This window comes from Pinus tabuliformis, chromosome 9 (genome assembly GCF_031772625.1).
Source record: "Pinus tabuliformis cultivar Carrire ecotype Pingquan chromosome 9, CPIR1, whole genome shotgun sequence".
NCBI lineage: Eukaryota > Viridiplantae > Streptophyta > Pinopsida > Pinales > Pinaceae > Pinus > Pinus tabuliformis.
In genome coordinates this window covers 872,588,206-872,607,466 of record NC_142307.1, presented here as the reverse complement: position 1 = coordinate 872,607,466, position 19,261 = coordinate 872,588,206, and positions in this window count along the sequence as shown.

Sequence of the window (19,261 nt, the reverse complement as noted above, 5' to 3'; positions counted from 1 at the left end):
GAGGCAAACAACAGAAAGCCTTTGACACCTTGAAAGAAAAAATTAGTACAACACCTGTACTAGCACTGCCAGATCTACAAAGGCCATTTGAGATCCAAATTGATGCTAGTGACTATGCTAAGGGAGCAGTGTTGACACAACACGGTAAACCCATATGTTATCATTCTGAGTCTTTTAATCCTACAGTAGTCAACTATCCTACATATGATAAAGAATTATATGCATTAGTTCAGAGTGTGAAAAAGTGGAAACATTACTTAATGGGCAAAGAAATAGTAATACATACTGATCATCAGCCACTTCAATATCTACACTCCCAAACTAAGTTGCAACAATCAAGACATTATAGATGGATGGGTTTTCTACAACAGTTTCATTTAGTCATCAGATATAAAAAGGGCATACATAACAAGGTTGCAGATATGTTATCTAGACCCATTATAAATGCATCTACCATACTTAAGCATAATTCTATGCTACATGAAAGCTACATAGAACAGTATGCTCAGGATATGTACTTTAAAGATGTATATGCAACTTTAAGTCAAGGCAAAAGAGTAGAAGAATTGGACTATCATGTAAAGGACCGACTCTTATATCATTGTGGGAAACTTTGCATTCCACAAACTGAGAGAGCAAAGATAATTAGGGAAGCACACACTTCTCTGATATCAGGTCACTTTGGGGTAAGTAAAATAGTTGCACAGCTGCAAAGGTTCTGCTATTGGCCAAGAATGAGTGAGACAGTTTCTAGATATGTAAAGGGGTGTGCTATGTGTGCTAAAAACAAGCCCAACAACAAAAAACTAGGCTTATACACTCCATTGCCAATTCCTTCTCACCCTTGGGAGAGAATTTCCATGGATTTTGTTGGAGGACTGCCTAAATCTAGGAAAGGAAATGATTATCTATATGTTGTTGTGGATAGGCTCAACAAAATGTGTATTTTGATACCCTGTAGTAAACAGATTACAGCTGAACAAACTACAAAAGTATTCTTTGAACATGTATGGGTTCATTTTGGATTACCCACTTCCATTATATCTGATCAAGACACCTGATTTGTGGGAAAGTTTTGGTCCAGTCTGTGGGAACTAATGGACACCAAATTAAAGAAAAGTACAACTTTTCATCCACAAACAGATGGCCAGATAGAAGTAGTTAACAGGACAATGATCCAGTTACTGAGAGGATATTGCAGCAAACACCTTAAGCTTTGGGATGAACACTTGTGTTATGTGCATCATGCTTACAACAGAGCCAAACACTCTTCTACCCAGAGATCTCCTTTTGAGACCTGCTTTGGTTTCATACCAAGGTCTCCCTTGGATTTTGTCTTTGGTAAAGATACCATGGTTGATGGACACAGTGATGTGGACAAAGCAACTAGGTTCATTGAACAGATCTAGGAGATCCACCAGGCAGTACAGGAACAGCTGGAAAAGAGCCAGGCCAAGTACAAGGCTAGGCATGATAAGCATCGGATGGAGCATAGTTTTCAAGTTGGAGACCAAGTCTGGTTGTATATCAGCAAGTACAAGATGCAACGTGAAGGCAAGAAGCTAGAACGTATCAGGTATGGACCCTTCAGGATACTTGAGAAGATTGGTGAGAATTCTTTTCGCCTTGATCTTCCAGCTTACATGCACATCTACTCAGTCGTGAACACAGATTGCTTGAGGTTGTTTGAACCTTCAATGATTGAGGACCCTGAAGAGTAGAGTCAATTGCCTTCTATTGATGACCTGCTACCTGAATATCTTAATGAGTTGCCGGAAGATACAGTGCTTGACAGGAAGGTAAGGATGACATGCAGTGGACAGGTGGAATACCTCAGAATTGGGCTTAAAGGTTCAAAGCCAAGCAATGCGAAGTGGATTGAGATTGGACAAGTGAGACAGTAGTTTCCTCACTTAGTCGATGCTTGAAGAAAACCAACTTTTGGTGGTCCAAAAGCTTTTCAGTTAGGAGGTCGTGATCCGAATCGGATCCATAAACGACTGTCATAGAACCATGACTATATCGGGACGAAACAAATCCTTGAAGAATCCAAAATAGCAATCGAAAACACCCTGAACCAGTGGCCATGGCAGCTGGCGTGGAACGATGAGGACCTCGGTCAAAGCGCGCTGACCAAGGCCCATGGAGACTGCGCAGGAGGTCGATATAGCCCCTGGGAGCCCCGGATTGGGAAAAGGAGCAGGTTTTCGATGTGAGATTAGCGCCTAGCTGTAATCACGCATTGTTGGGTGAACAGGGTCGAAATGGTAGAGCCTTAAGCACTCGGTCATGTTGGGAGCCAGAGGACCGTGGGTGAAAAAACGAAAAGCGCCATTGTATGAAGGTGGGACCCATAACCTGGAAACCGGTGGTTTGATTGGGGCGCCCTTGAATGGTACGAGGTTTTGGAGAAAACGGAGCGATCACACTCAGCGATCGACGTGTGGCAGCGGAGGTGAGAGAAAAACCGTCGTGATCGTGCGTTATCGGTCGATCAAGTCAACCGCGCTTGGCGTGCATATGACGTTGGATCTGGAGGAGCCCAGATCGGATGGCTGAGATTGTGTCTGATAGACAGAGCGGAATTGACAGGGAATTAAGCCACAATTTAAGGAGATTTGGAATCCGTTAACCGCCATGGTGGAGAAAGAAACAAATCGAAGAATAGGCTGGCGTTATTCCGATGGAGGCATGTGCCTACTTCCCTAGCGTTCATGCTAATGCCGAACAGGGAACTCCCAGCACATAGGTAGTAGACGAATCGACGCAAGCGGGAGAGGAACCGAATAGGCATGGAGGTCGAATGGCTAAATCCATGAACAGAGACAACCAAAAAAATATAAAGAGATTCAGAGCGAAGAGTCGAAGCGACCAAGAGAGACAGTGAACAGTGAACCCTGAGAGGAGGACTGAGCACAGAGAGTAGTAAAGCCAAGCAGAGGAGACAGAGGGCCGAGCTGACCACAGGCGGCATCGAGAACCAGAGAGCTTGAAGAATCAAGCCTTCCCATAGAGGAAACTGTCCGGATTGAGCATCACATTTGTCTCTTTCCACTATAGACCGAGGGTCACAGAGCTGGTAGGAAGAACAAGAGTCTGTGTACTCTAAGTGGCTTGGGGAATCCAAGAACCACCCAACCAAGACAAATCTGCTTCAGGAGAACTCATATTGAGTCCCTGCATTGTAATTTCTCTGCTGAAAGACACAATAAAACAAGGCCACCACTGAAGCTGGACCGAAGACGTAGCCCTGGAGAATAGGGTGAACTCCTTATTAGAAATTTTTTTGTGTCTTTGTGTTGCTTACTGTATTTCTCTGCTATCTTTCCATTTATTTTCTTTGTATGGGCAATCTGATCGATCTGTTGCTTCAATAACACAGAACACACACACACCAGCACATGGGTCTGTAATACTTTTTTGTTTAATAAATCTTCAACTAAGGTCACTCATAGGGTGATTATCAGATCAACAAACATGAAATTCACATCTAGAAAAATACCTGCTCTGATACCACTTGATCCAAAATCTTTTGCTTATAGAAGTGTTAGAGAATTACATTCATAAATTGTAGCTTAACATAGAAAACTTAATGTGCACATAAGAGAAGAGGAGAAACACATAAAGCATGAAAGAAGGCAATAAGACTTGATAACAGAGTTCGTCCGACTTGGACTATGTCTCTGGGCCCTGCTTGATCAATGGGGAGGCCTTCATTCATTAAGTGGCATGAAAAAGAAGAGTACAATCATCAGTTACAAAAAAGGAGTCTTATACCTCCATACTGAAAAATGGCCGAAAAATGTAGAACTTTGATGGAGAACTGGACAGCGCCATTGCATTTGTGGCATCGAGAAGTGCTGAAACGATATAAAATTTTTCAAATTCTGAAAAAGTGAAAATTCGGCCCTCCTGCAAAATTTTTCCTTGAACTGCGTGCACTGCCTCCCTCTACCTGAGCGCACTGAGAACTGCATTTTAAATATAAATTGGGTGATGGATTTCCCAATAATGTTGTTGGTAGAGTTGGTTTGAGATCTGTTTAAGAGGGAGGAGGTCAGGCAGTCAAACCCCGCCTCCTCCTTTTTTAATACACCGAATCTCTTTAAAATTTAAACAACCTTTTTTTTTAAACTATGGGTTGGGTCGGGCCCGCCTTGGGCGGCCCGCCATCGTACCCACCTCCGCCTCTACAATTATTTTCAACGGGTTGTTGGTTTATTTGTTTATAGTGGGCGTGGTTGGGTCCATGCCCCAAGGGCCGGCCCACCACCTGTTGTTGGTTACAGTGCCAAGGTGTGGGGTGGCGGGGTCATGGCCACCCACCCGGTGTTAATTGCTGCACGCTGTGGGCTATGGGGAGGGGTCGTGGGTCATGGCCCGCCCCTCCATATTTAACATCGCAGTTACGTTGGGGTGGCGGGGTTGGTGGCTCGCCACCCGCTTTTTTTAATATTTTTTTTGTTTAAATAAAAATAAAATAGCACATTTTTGAAACTTTGGTTTTGGACCGAAGGAGTGTTTTTAACGAGGCGACAATTTTTCTCGAAATCTGGCTGGATTTGGTTGGATTTTGTACATTGGAAAAAGTCCAAATTGTGCCTTCTTTGATCCTACCCAATCATCAAAAAGTCAACCCAACTTTGACTGCCTCTATCTCCTTCATCTGGACTCAGATTGGAGTGTCGTTCACACCATTGGAATCAGGGTGACGAGCACTTCGATCTGATGTCAATTTTATCACCTTTCTGCCACTTTGATTTTTGATCTTGTTCCCTGCCACTATGTCTCGAGATCCTCCTGGATCATGGGATCATTTTTAATAATGCCTCGTACTCGGTATTATACGAAAATTCCACCAAATGGAGGTAGTCCTCCCATTTGGATGGTTTATCTATCACATACATCTGCCACATCTCTTCAATTATTTGATTTACCCATTCATTATGTCCATCAAACTCAAGATGATATGTTGTACTGAAGTTTAATTTGATACCCAATCGTTTAAATAATTTGATCTAGAAGTTAGATGTGAATTTTGGATCTCTATCAGAAATTATTGCCTTAGGAAACCCGTGAAGCCTAGAAATTTCTCGCACATAAGTTCCTACAATATTTTTTGCTTTATGCGTTGACCTCACTAGAATTAAATGGGAATACTTTATAAAATTATCAACTACAACAATTATGGAGTCATTGACAAACTAGTAATAAAATAAATGGATATTGTCTCCCATTTCCACTCCAGGATAGGAATCGATTATAGTAAACCAGCTGGGTGTTTATGCTCAGCTTTCACCGGTTGGCACTCCATACACCCGGCTATGTAATTAGCCACTTCCCTCTTTAAACTTGGCCAGTAAAATTGTTTCTTAATTGTATTCAATGTTTTATGATACCCGTGGTGACCAACATATGGTACCCTGTGCATTTCATGCAGAATTATTTCTTTAACTGCTGGAACATATGGCACATAAATTCTTCTTTTATATAAGAGAATATTCTTTGGGTCTAATTTGAAATATTGGAAGCTCTCATTTGTTGCACCTTGTTGTAAATTATTTTTAATCTTCATATATTTCTGGTCTAAATTACTAACCTGTAGAATTATTCCCATCAAATCAGTTTCGTAGCTATTAATTGATGTGACATGCATAACATGTAATCTTTGACTAAGTGCATCAGCCACCCAATTTTCTTTCCCCTTAATATATCTAATTTCAAAATCATATTCTGCCAGCAATTCCAGCCACCGGATTTGCCATGCATTTAAATTTGGTTGTTAAAATAAATGTTGCAATGCATAATGATTAGTTTGCAATTCAAATATTTTGCCCACGAGGTAATGGCTCCACATTTTCAAGGCGTGAATGACAGCTAAAACCTCCCAGTCATGGGAAAAATAACTATTTTCGTGATCTTTTAACTTTCTGGACTTGTAGCAAATTACCTACCATTTTGCATGAGAACATCCCCCAATCCTTCTTTGCATGCTTCTATGCACACCAAAAAATTATCGTTTGGATGAACAATTTTTAATACCACCACCCTGGTTAATAGAAATTTTAAATGTTGAAAGTATGATTCACATTCACGTGTCCACTCAAATTTTACACCCTTTTTACGCAAATTTTTGATTAGATATGCAATTTAGGAAAACCCTTCGATAAATCTTCTATAATACCAATCTAGACCCATAAAAACCTCATTTTTGTAACATTTTTTTAGGGTTGGCCATTCTCTAATAGATTTGATTTTCTGTGGGTCCATAGTTATCCCATCTTCTGAAATAATATGACCCAAATAGTGGATATGTCTGATAAAATGAACATTTTCTCAACTTAGTGTAACGTCGATGCTCTCTGAGTACTTGTATAACTAATCTCAAGTGTTGTTGGTTTTCCTCTTTGGTTTTTTAATATATTAGGATTTCATCTAAGAACACAATGACGAATTTATCTAAGTGTTCCTTGAAGCCTCCTTTCGTTAAACACATAAAATCTCTCGGTGCATTAGATCAACCAAAAGGTACTACAACAAATTCATAATGCCCATAACGAGTTCAGAATGTTGTTTTATTGATATCTTCTCCATTAATCTGCAGCTGGTGATACCCAGATCTTAAATAAATTTTCGAAAATATTTTTTCTACGTATAGTTGATCAAAGATATCATCAATCCTCAGCAGTGGATATTTATTTTTAATAGTAACTTTATTTAGTTGTCGTAAGTCAATACACAACCATAGTGTACCATCTTTCTTTTTAACAAATAGAAATGGAGCACCTCACGATGATACATTGGTATGTATATATCCCTTCTTTAGCAATTCCTCTAGTTGCATATGTAATTATTTAAGCTCTGGCATACTCATCCTGCATGGTTCTTTATATACCGGAACTTCCCCTGGCACTAAATCAATAGAGAAATCTATTTCCCTCCTTGAAGGTAATCCGAGTATTTTTGCAAACACATTACCAAATTCTTGAAGCAGTGGGTAATTTCTTATATTAATTTGTTGGTCCATATTTGTCTCCAAATGAGCTGCAAGGATTTGGCATCCTTTCTTCAAAAAAAAAGATCAATTGCATGGTTGATATTTGTCTAATGGATATTGGTCTAGGAGTTCCTTCGACCTGTTTCTGATGTGTTTCATCATCAACACACTGAAAATACTTCCTATAGCAATCAAGTATTTCATGGTTATTTTCCAACCAATCCATGTGAGTCAAGCAATCACAAGCACCCAACGGAATTACATTCAAGTTAGTTGTTTTTGCCAACCCATTCATTTCAATCAAGCAGCCTCTAATTAATTTTGTAACCTTTCTCTTCATACCTGTAGCTAGCTGTACTAAGCAAGATTTGGAATATTTGATTTTCTTCAAATTATTTTTTTCAACTAGATTCACATTAATGTAACTATGGTTGGTTCCAAAGCAATTAAAATTGAAATTGGTTGATTGTTTCTCTTACCTTCAACTTCTATCATATGAGGTTGATGCTCCACTTGTTCATTATCCAAGGTTGCATAAATTATGGGCATGCCTCTTCCCACATCATCCATAGTAGTTGTCGCTTGCATGCTATGCATAGTACTCATATTCTCTTCCTTATGAGGACAATCTCTGAATCGATGATCTCCTTTATAGCCCCAACATTTAATAGGTGGGGGATGAAGCCTTTTACTTGAAGAATTCCCCTTCTGGTTGGTTAGAGACTCGGGTTGTTTGCAGGCCCAACTGTAAGTTATTCTTAAATGGCAAGGGTTTATAACACTTCTTTCTTTGCTCCATAAAATTCCTTTTCTTATTTCTCAAAAACTTGTGCAACTTGGTTTTATTTTTATTCTTTTCATATAGTTGTTCTACTTTCCTCATGGCTGTCTCCACGGTCTTGGGTTCGTCATATTTCAGCTTGTCAGCATAAAAGGACAATAGAACACTAATGTATCTTTGAATTTTAACCTTTTCATCTTTAATAAAGTGGACATACCTTAGTAACTCCGCAAACCTTGACCATACCCTTCCATGGTCATGTGTCCTAGTTGTAGCTCGAAAAACTCTTGCATTTTTCATTCATACTATCTTTTTGATAAATATTTCCTTTGGAAATATTTCTTAAATTTTTTCCAAGTGATCTGTCTGTCATCCAAGTGTTTGACTACCTTGATTTATTCCCACCAGAGACTAGCCTTTCCTTTTAGATGATACATGGCCACTCTAGCCTCTATATTTGAGGAATAAATGAAGAAATGAAAATATTTTCTCATCTCCAACAAAAAAGTTTCTCCTTCCTCCCCTTTCTCGTTCTCTCCATTAAAGGTGGGTGGCTTAATTTTTCTCAATTCCCCTTACAAATTTTCGCTATCTAATTTTCTGCTTCATTTCTAAGTTGGAGACGCACTAGGACTAGTATTGGATTGAGATGTAGAATATGTCCTTTTACTAGTCCTCCTTGATGTGTGTTGGTGTGGATGAGCATCACTCATAGAATGTCTTGTAGTCCCAGTGTTATGAAACCAGCTCACAAAAAGATAGAAAAGATAGATCAACACCTTAGAATTCAGCCTCTTCGAGGGGGCAACCTCCTTTACATTACATAAATGAACAATTCTTGGATGATTCAAATGACAAAACCTCCTTTCTATATATAGGAGTCTAAGGAGTCACAATATAACCCATCTGACCTAACAATAATAATATAAAGCCACAAAAATAACAATAGAGGGATTCTATGGGGCACAGTAATAGCAATATGGGGACAATAGTGGCACAACAATATTAATAAGGGATACAACTACAATAGTAATGGGGTAATCACTAGTATTATAGGGACCTAACATGCCCCTCTCCTTTAAAAAAGTGTTTTCCTCAACGCTTGAGTAGTTCTAGATGCTTTTGTATAAAATTTTCATCCTCCCATGTGGAATCTTCAACGGATAAGTTCTTCCACTTGATAAGATACTCCAAAATTTATCGATTTCGTAGCTGTCAAGTTCTTGTTTCTGTGACTGCTTTCGATTCCAATATAATATTTCCTTCCTCGTCAAGTTCTGTCAATATTGCTTTAACTGGGAGCTTGTCGCCTATGACCTTCTTTAAACATGAAACATGGAAAACTGGGTGCAATCGAGAAGTTGCAGGAAGCTCCAATTTGTAAGCCATAGTACCAATGTCTTGCAACACCTTGTACGGACCATAATACTTTGGTGATAATTTATTATCCTTCTTAGCTTGCTTGAGGGACATTTTCTTATATGGTTGTAGCCGTAGGAATACCCAATCACCTACATCAAAACTTCTTTCACTGCGATGTTGATCTGCCTGTTGTTTCATTCTATTCTGTGCCAACACAAGGTTATCCTTTAAGAGTTGGAGGACTTTTTGTTGATGTTCGATGTGATGTTCCACTGCTTGAACCTTGGAATTTTCTCTTAAATATGATGTGATGGATGGTGGCTGATATCCATAAAATTCCTTAAATGGGGTCATTTTTGTTGCTGTATGGAAGGAAGTGTTATACCACCATTCAACCAGAGGCAACCATTTGACCCATTGTGTCTGTTTATCAGATACAAAACAACGAAGATATCCTTCCAAACATTTGTTTACTATCTCAATTTTCCCATCAGATTGAGGATGATAAGATGAGCTATGAGCTAACTGAGTAACAAGACAAGAAAATAATTCTGTCCAAAAATTTCCAGTGAAAATGGGATCTCTGTCACTTACAATAATCTTTGGGCTTCCATGTAGCTTTTGAATTATTTCCATAAATGCAGTAGAAACTATACTGGCTTTAAATGGATGTGATAATGCACAAAAGTGTGCATACATGGTAAGTCTGTCAACTACCATCATGATGACACTTTTTCCCTCAGACTTGGGTAAACCTGTGATGAAATCCATTGAAACCTCCTACCAATGTTGGCTTGGAATGGTAAAGGTTGTAATAGACCCAATGTCTTAATTGTTTCAACTTTATTTTGTTGGCAAACCAAACATTCTGCCACAAACTTTTGAATATCTGATTTAAGGCCATCCCAAAAAAATTCCTTCTTAACCCTGTGGTAAGTTTTTAAAAATCCTGAGTGCCCTCCTAAGGGAGAAGTGTGCAATTCCATAAGAATATTTTGTTTTAGTTGGTAATTCTTACAGAGGTATAAGCGATCTTTATACCATAACGAATCATTTTTCCAGCTAAATGTATCATATGTACTGGAATCTTGTTGTAACTTTTGAATAAGTTCCCACACTTCTTCATCATTCTTCCATTCCTCGCTTGCTTCATTTATCCAATCTGGTTGGATAATAGAAATGGCGCACAACAATGCTTCCACATCCTCATCCTTTCTTGAGAGTGCATCTGCCACCACATTTTGCTTCCCTTTTTTGTAGATGATTTCAAAGTCATAACCCAACATCTTTGTGACCCACTTTTGTTGCTCTTCAGAGGATAATATTTGTTCTAAAAAGTGTTTAAGGCTATCATCATCTGTTTTTACCTTGAAGTGTCTTCCCATTAGGTAGGGTTGCCATTTCTTAAGTGCATGGAGTATTGCCAACATTCCATTCTCATAAGTAGCTTTGTGTAAAAACCATCCCTTGATTGGACGACTTTCAAAAGCAATGGGTCTTTCATCTTGCATTAAAACAACACCAATTCCATTTCTTGAAGCATCACATTCCACAATAAAGGTTTTTGTGAAGTCCAGTGTAGCTAAGACCGATGCTTGGCACATTGCCTCTTTAAGATGTTTGAATGCCTTTGTTGCTTCTGGAGTCCATAAAAATGCGTCTTTCTTCAATAATGTTGTTAGAGGTGCTGCTATTCTCCCATAATTCTTAATAAACTTCCGATAATACCCTGTCAACCTGATAAATCCTCGTAGATTCTTTATGGATGTGGGGATTTTCCATTCCTTAATGGCTTTAATTTTGCTAGGGTCTACCTTAACTCCTTCATGATATACAATATGACCTAGATATTCCACCTCTTGTACTCCAAAGAAGCATTTGGATCTTTTTGCATATAATTGTTTCTCCTCCAATAGTTGTAGCACCCTATCAACATGTTCAACATGATCCCTCCAAGACTTGCTATAGATTAGTATATCATCAAAAAATACTAACACAAATTTTCTAAGGAAGGGTTTAAAAATGGAATTCATCAAACCTTGAAATGTAGAAGGTGCATTGGTAAGGCTAAAAGGCATGACCAAAAATTCATAATGACCCTCATGAGTTCTAAATGCTATTTTCGGAATGTCTTCAGTCTTCATTCTGATTTGATGATATCTTGAACGAAGATCCAACTTGGTGAAGTAAATTGATCCATGCAATTCATCCAGTAATTCATCAATGACAGGAATGGGAAACTTATCTTTAATAGTGAACTTGTTGAGCTCCCTATAATCCAGACACATGCGCCATGATCCATCCTTCTTGTGCACCAATACTACTGGAGTAGAGAAAGAACTTTGACTAGGTTGAATTATACCTGCCTCTAGCATTTCTGCAACCATATGTTCAATTTCACTCTTTTGGGCATAGGGATATCTGTATGGCCTGATGTTTGGAGGAACACTTCCTAGAATCAGATGAATAGCATGATCATGATCATGAATAGGTGGGATACCTTTGGGAGTCTCAAATACCTTGGAATGATTGTCCAAAACTTTTTGGAGATATGGAGAAATAGATGATTCCAATGTGGAAACATCTAGCGAACATAATTGTGCAATTACACCTCTTTGTTCCAATTTTAGAAGCTTTGTCATACCGCTAGGGCTGATTATCTTTCCCAGTTTCCCTGCAATACCCCTTAATTCAACTTCTTTTCATTCCACAGAAAATTTCATGAAAAGTTCTTGAAAATTAAAAGCTAATGTACCCAAGGATTGTAGCCATTAGACTCCTAGTACAACATCAGCACCTCCCATTGGAATGTAAAGCATTGGGCTATTCAATACATATTCTCCCATGGATAGCTTGATATTATGGCATTTTCCAGAGCAATTTATCGTTTCTCTATTTGAAACCATTACTTGACACTTTGGTGCTAGATATAGGAATCAATTCAATTCTTTTGCTATCTTACAATGAATAAAATTGTGGGTACTTCCTGAATCAATCAACACTATTACCTTTTTCTTCTTGATTTGTCCTTCTATCTTGATGGTTTGAGGAGTGGTAATTCCAGCCAATGCATTACAAGATATTGTCAGATTCATTTCTTCTTTATCTAGGCTTTGTTCTTGGAGTATATCCTCTTGTTTTGACCTTTCTTGCTCCTTTTCTTCTTCCTCTTCACAATCTATGTAGAATAATTTCTTCTCAGCACACTTATGACCTTTAGTGTATTTACTATCACAACTGTAATAAAGCCCTTTTGCTTTTTTTTCTTCCAATTGTTGTAGTGTCAACCTTATAGGTTGTGGAAGATTAGGGGCAACAATACTACCATCTTTATAGTTGTCAGTGGTATTCTTCCTGGTTTCCATAATTTTGCTTTCCATTTTTCTTGCTAACTTGAATGCCTTCTCTAATGAATCAGGTTCCCAAAGGTGGAAATCATGTTGGATATTATCCTTTAAAGTCCCTATGAACACATCAATCCTATGCTCATCTGGAATATTTTTTACCCTTATGTTCAATTTTTGGAACTCCTCAATGTGCTCCATTATTGAACCCTTTTGTTTGAGACTTATCAATTGGCTAAAAAAAATGTTGCTTTTTGTATCCTCATAATGTGTTGTCAATTCTTCTGTAAAAATTACCTAAGTGATAATTTGCTTACGAGAGCAAAGCCATTGATACCATACAAACTAATTTGGTTCCAAATAAAAAGTTGCAACATGTACCTTTTGTGTGTTTTGCACATTATTGAGATCGGAAAATTGCTCCATTTGTAATATCCATGTTGCGGGATCCTTGCCATCAAACTTCCTCATATCGATTTTTGGAATATGGTGGGTCTTTGGTCCAACATTAGAGTCTATAGAATCATGATTAACATTTCTTTTGTTCTCATCATGAGTTTCCTTTACTACCCTTTCACCATTAGTAAGCATTTCTTGTAGAAACTTTGTCAAATCTGTCTTCAAATCTTCCATGCATGTCTTCAAATCGTCCATCTTAGCTTCTATGCCATTCATCTTAGCTTCCACGCCCTTTATCTTATATTCCACGCCATTTATCTTAGATTCCACGCCATTTATCTTAGCTTCTGTTAGCTGTTGTGAGAGTGACATTTGTTGCACTTGGTCTTGTAATTTTGATATATCATGTAGCATTTCTTCCTCTTCTTCATGAGTCATGCTAGCACTTTCAGGTTGCTTACTAGGTGTTTGCATTTTCTTTCCTTGGGGCATCAATTACCGATAATAATGCTCTACTATGCCCTTTGAATTCTTTAAAATAATTTTTCAAACCAAGCTTAAGAAAAAATTTAAAAAAACCTACACACCTTTTTTCACTTTGTAGGAACTCGATATTGCCATTGATGTATCTCTGTAATTTCGGATCATCCAATTCTGAAATTGCGACCTGCAGTAGTCCTCTGTGTCCTCTTTCCAATTCCGCCAGTCTGATCCAAATTGGATTCTCCAAGGAAGAGTTATGCCAAATCTCCCACAGTGACCTGATTATAGACTAGTTTAGTAGAGCGAACTTGTACGACGTTCCACGAGTCACTGTTTCGACCTTTTTCTATGAAAAATATATACAAGAAACTAAAATCCGTCCTTTTTCTGTACCTTCTTACAAAATTTCAATCCGATGCTCCGAGGGAAAGTTATGACGATTTTCCCCAAGTCACCTGTTTGGAATGTAATTTAGGAGTCTGCAAAAAGACCAACTTCCTCAGATCATATCTCTGCAAATATAGCGCGAAAAGCTCTGAAATTTGGACCCAAGGTTTAGTGTGATTTATTCTCAAATGGGTTTTTTTTAGCTTCTGAAATGCCGCAGAAAAAAAGTTATAGCGAAAATGCCACGATCACCTATTTGGAGTAGCGAAACCCTAGAATCCAAAGCTCTGATACCAAATGTTATGAAACCAGCTCACAAAAAGATAGAAAAGATAGATCAACGCTTTAGAATTCAGCCTCTTCGAGGGGGAAACCTCCTTTACATTACATAAACGAACAATTCTTGGATGATTCAAATGACAAAACATCCTTTCTATATATAGGAGTCTAAGGAGTCACAATATAACCCAGCCAACCTAACAATAATAATATAAAGCCACAAAAATAACAATAGAGGGATTCTATGGGGCATAGTAATAACAATATGGGGACAATAGGGGCACAACAATATTAATAAGGGATACAACTACAATAGTAATGGGGAAATCACTAGTGTTATAGGGACCTAACACCCAGTGCCCCTCTCCTTAGTTCTAGCATTGTGCTCATATGCTAGTTTTGACTTAGTTTGTTGGCTCAAGTCTTTCCAAATTTGATTTAGGCTGTGCAAAAATTGGTTATTAATCTGTTTTTGTTCTTTCATCAGCTTTTCATTGTCATATTTTTAGTTGAGGACTTCCAATTTTAAACGTTTGATCATTTCTTCCAAATCTCTCCCCTCTAGTGGGTCCATACCATAACCATTAAATTTAGTTTCATTATTACTTTGGCTTATATTTTCTGCCCTGAGCGCTTCCTCGTCACTGTAAGGCCTTTGGGCATCTTCTCGATTTCCGTATGCTATTAAGATGTTTTTTTCGAAACTGCATTTGAAAATTTCCTTGCGAATTTCACCCTAAATTATTACTGAAATTGAAAATATGGGTTGACCAAATTGTTCTCCTTGTCAATAGCTCTCTATTGACTATCTACTTGTACTATTTGGTTACCCGAGCTGAAAATTATTCCTTTGGAAAGATAGCAGCATGTTAATTGTTCTGTCCCTTGAAAAATTCTTGTAGCTTTTCCTCAAATGTTTCCATAATTTTTTGCTACAAAACAAAGTTTTGAGTGCATGGCTATTTTATCCTCGGAATTATCTTTCTAACAATTGGTCATATACCAAATTCCAATTTACTAGCTGTAATCTATGACTTTTGGAAGATTCATTGATTTTTCCCTATTCTTTCATACTTGAATATTCAAATTATGTTTGCCTTAAACTAGATTGTACTCTTTGATAAGTAACTGTACTTTTGCAGCATACATAATCCCTCTTCACGTTTATATGATTCTCTATGATTCACTACTCTTTGCAAGGTTCCTTCAGCATCTCATTGGAAACAAAGTGACTTTCTTAGCCCTTTTTTTCTTCCACGTGTCCAACATGCAATCCTCACTTTGTTCATAAACCCTAAGTGACTTTTTCTTTTATTTTTTATGAGAGTTGTTCTATCAATATATAATATTACAAATGAATTTAACAATACATTATTTGGGTCCCTCCACATACCCACTGATAATTAATTTCAAAAGCAAAATCAGTGAGGTAAATCGGTGTTCGACTCCCAATTTTTATTAGCAATATCAGGTCGATAACATGGTGGTTTTTGGGGGCAATTGTCGGATCCAATAACCAACAATGCAAGGCCACATCAACCCAATAGTGGGGCCATCAGGTCATCCAACACCATTAACCTCCTCACTCTTTCACACCCGATAGGTGCTTCCAGCCATTAATACTTCACACCTAGTCATCGGTACATTGCAGTGGGATTCACGCCATGCCCCCTCAGCACCAAGGCCTCTATCTCCCACTTCAGTGGTGGCTTGTAGACCTCAATTTGACTTGTTTCCTCAACTTTTCCTCCATGGCCCAAGCTTCGTTCGATCGACCCTTGTAGACCTTTTGTAATGAGAATATGGGTAGCTCAAATCACCCGTCTATAATTTACGATCTCTCTATGGTAATAATTCACAAGCTCTCCCTGGTAATAGAAAAATAATCTAGGGCACGTGCGTCTGTGGTCCGGCTTGTTGATATCAGGTGCACACATTCCTTATATTTTTCTATTACATATCTGCTCATATATTTTCAAGTATGAATAATTCACCACAATTACCAAAGATTACCAAAGGTAGACCTAGCACAGTTACTCTACAGAGCCTCTATGAGTATATAGAGTCTTTAGAGAAACGTAGAGAGGAAAGAGAAGTCAAGCTACAAATAGAGTTAGCAGTCATGCTGGAAAATAAATTCACATCTCTTGAAGACAAGATCCAAAAACAAATAGAAAATAAAATAGAAATATTGGAGAATAAGATGGAGGAAATGGAGACTAGGTTGCAGGTTATAGAAAAACAAAACCAAGATATGAACCAAAAATCCCAGCAGATGTTGATACTTTAGAGAGTCTTAAAATGAAGGACATAATTAAAGAGCTAGAAGAAAAAGTTAATAGCCGCCTCACCCTAAATAATGTGGCAGGTAAATTAGATATCAAACCAATTAAAGATGAAATGAAAAAATTGATAGAAATTGACCATGAGCATAACAAAAGGGCCTTGAACCTTATAATCTTCGGTTTGAAAGAGGAGGTAGACGATGGTACTTTAGCCATAGCCCAGACAGAATTACATAACAAATTACAAATTGAAACAATGTGTCTAAAACTAACTGAGAATAAAGGAAGGTTGATCTAAATAAAGGTGAGCTCTACTGACCATAAGTATGACATACTTAGTAAAACCTCAAGTCTAAAGGGAACGAGAGTATTTATAAATGAAGATCTCATTCCAGAAGATCAAGCAGAATTGAGAAAGGAGGTTGAAAAGGTAAAGGAAGATAGGAAGCAAGGAAAATGGGCAATAATCATAAATAGAACAACCATTGTTTGAGATAGAAACCAAAAAGATAATAATAAATAGCAATTCAACATGTTCTGAATTCTTTCTTGGAACTGTCGGGGCTTTCCATGGAACAAAGGCCCCAAGCTAAGTTGGATCTCGAATGATGTTGATATTATTTTGCCTGTTGAAACTTGGGAGCACGAAGAATCTAAGGTCCCTAACATATATGGCTTTACATTATGGTCTATCTTGAATAAGCGATCCTCCCGTAGAGGCATTGGGGGTATAGCTTGTTACATTAAGAAGAACATCTCTCCTCATGCTAGGATTTATAAAAACGACCCTTACAACCAATATAGTTGGATAGAAATTACTAACATTTATGATCAAAAGACCTACATAGAAATTTGTTACTTCCCCCCCCCATCAATTATAACTTCTATAAGAAAAATAATCTAGATAAAAATAGTCCTTACAATGGTTTAGAGAATGATATTTCTAGCCTAAGGAATGAAGGCAATATCCTTTTAATGGGTGACTTTAATGCTCGAACTTCAAGCAACCAAGCTACTCTTCTAAGCAATCTTTCCAACCCTAATCTTCTTTGGTTAGATGAAGACCTTCCTCTGGCTAGACGGTACAAAAGGAGCTTTGAAGACCTCGGGGATAATTTGTTTGGGTCAGAGCTAGTTAAGCTATGTAGTGCTCAGGATCTCATAATTTATAATGGTCTAAAGAAGTGGCCCAATTCTAGCCAGATGACCTGCATCCATGGGCTTGGTAGCAGCGTGGTAGACTATGTTATCTTTGATCTCCCTCTATACAACAAAATAACAAATTTTGACATCTTAAACGACCATGATACTGACTCTCATCAAAGGCCTTTACTTATAACTCTCAATTTTGTCATGCATAGAGATCCCATAGAGGATAATCCTTATAGCCAAAAGAAGTTAATCTTTGATAGAAATAAAAAAGATCTCTTTCTAAATGAATTAAAAACTAATTTTCTTCCTTTATCTAGTATAGACAACATAGAAGATCTCTATCATAATTTTACTACAACCCTCTCATATTCTATTAACAAATTCTCAATTGAAGTTTCAAGTAATACAAGAAAGAGCAAAACCAACCCATGGTATGACAAACACTGTAAAAGTGTGAGGAGAGTAATTAAGGAAGTTATTGATGAATCTCTTAAAATTGGCAAGATAAAAATATACAAAGCCCTAACTAAAAAGAAAAAAAAGGCAGTATATTCGTAAAAGACAAGAGAATCTCTTACACCTCTCTAAGGTAGCTCCTAAGAAATTCTGGAGGCAGATTCTAACTAGGAAAACTAAAAATAATAATAAAATTTCTTTACACGACTAGAATTCCTATCTTAAGAATCTTTATGAATCTCCAAATGTCATGGATAACTTTGAAACCCTGCTCACAACGAAAGAAGTTTTCTCATTAGAATACACTGATTTTGGGGTTAATCGGTTGGCTAATGGGAAAGCTAAGGACATTGAATGTTACCAGGCGGAAATTTTAAAAATTGGAGGTCCTGTCCTCATCCCCCACATTCACAAGCTTCTCAATCAATCGGTCAAGCAAGGGTTCCCTAAACCATGGACTCAAAGCCTCATTATCCCTATTTTAAAAAGTGGGGATACAAATAACCCGTCTAACTATCGGACAATTATGATTAGCCCTCTCCTAGCCAAGTTATATGGTATTATTTTGGAAAGGAAGTTGAGCATATGGCTTGAAAGTGAAGGTAAGCGGGCTAAAGGCCAAGCGGGTTTTAGAAAGCAACACTCAACAACAGACCACCTCATTATGCTTAGGATCATTGTGGAGGAATGCCGCAATGATAAATCCAATCTCTTTTGTTGCTTTGTGGACTTTAGAAAGGCTTTCGATACGGTTCCTATGTTATGAAACCAAGTCACAAAAAGATAGAAAAGATAGATCAACGCCTTAGAAATAAGCCTCTTCGAGGGGGAAACCTCCTTTACATTACACAAATGAAAAATTCTTGGATGATACAAATGACAAGACCTCCTTTCTATCCATAGGAGTCTAAGGGGTCATAATATAATTAGAGCTGACATAAGCATAATAATGTAAGGGCACAATAATAACAATAGTGGGCTTCTATGGGTCACAATAATAAGAATATGGGGACTACATGGGTACAAGAATATAATAAGGGGGTTGTACTAATAACAATAAGGGGTTACACTAGTAGTATAGGGGCCTAACATGCCCCTCTCCTTCAAAAAGTGTTTCCCTCAACACTTGAGTAGTTCTTGATGCTTATGTATAAAAAATTTGTCCTCCCATGTGGAATCTTCAGCGGGCAAGTTCTTCCACTTTATGAGATACTCTGTAATTGCTCAATTTCATAGCTATCGGGTTCTTGTTTCTGTGACTGCTCCAGGTTCCACTATGATTGTTCCTTCCTCTATAAGTTCTGGCAATATTGTTTGAATTGGGATATTCTGCAAC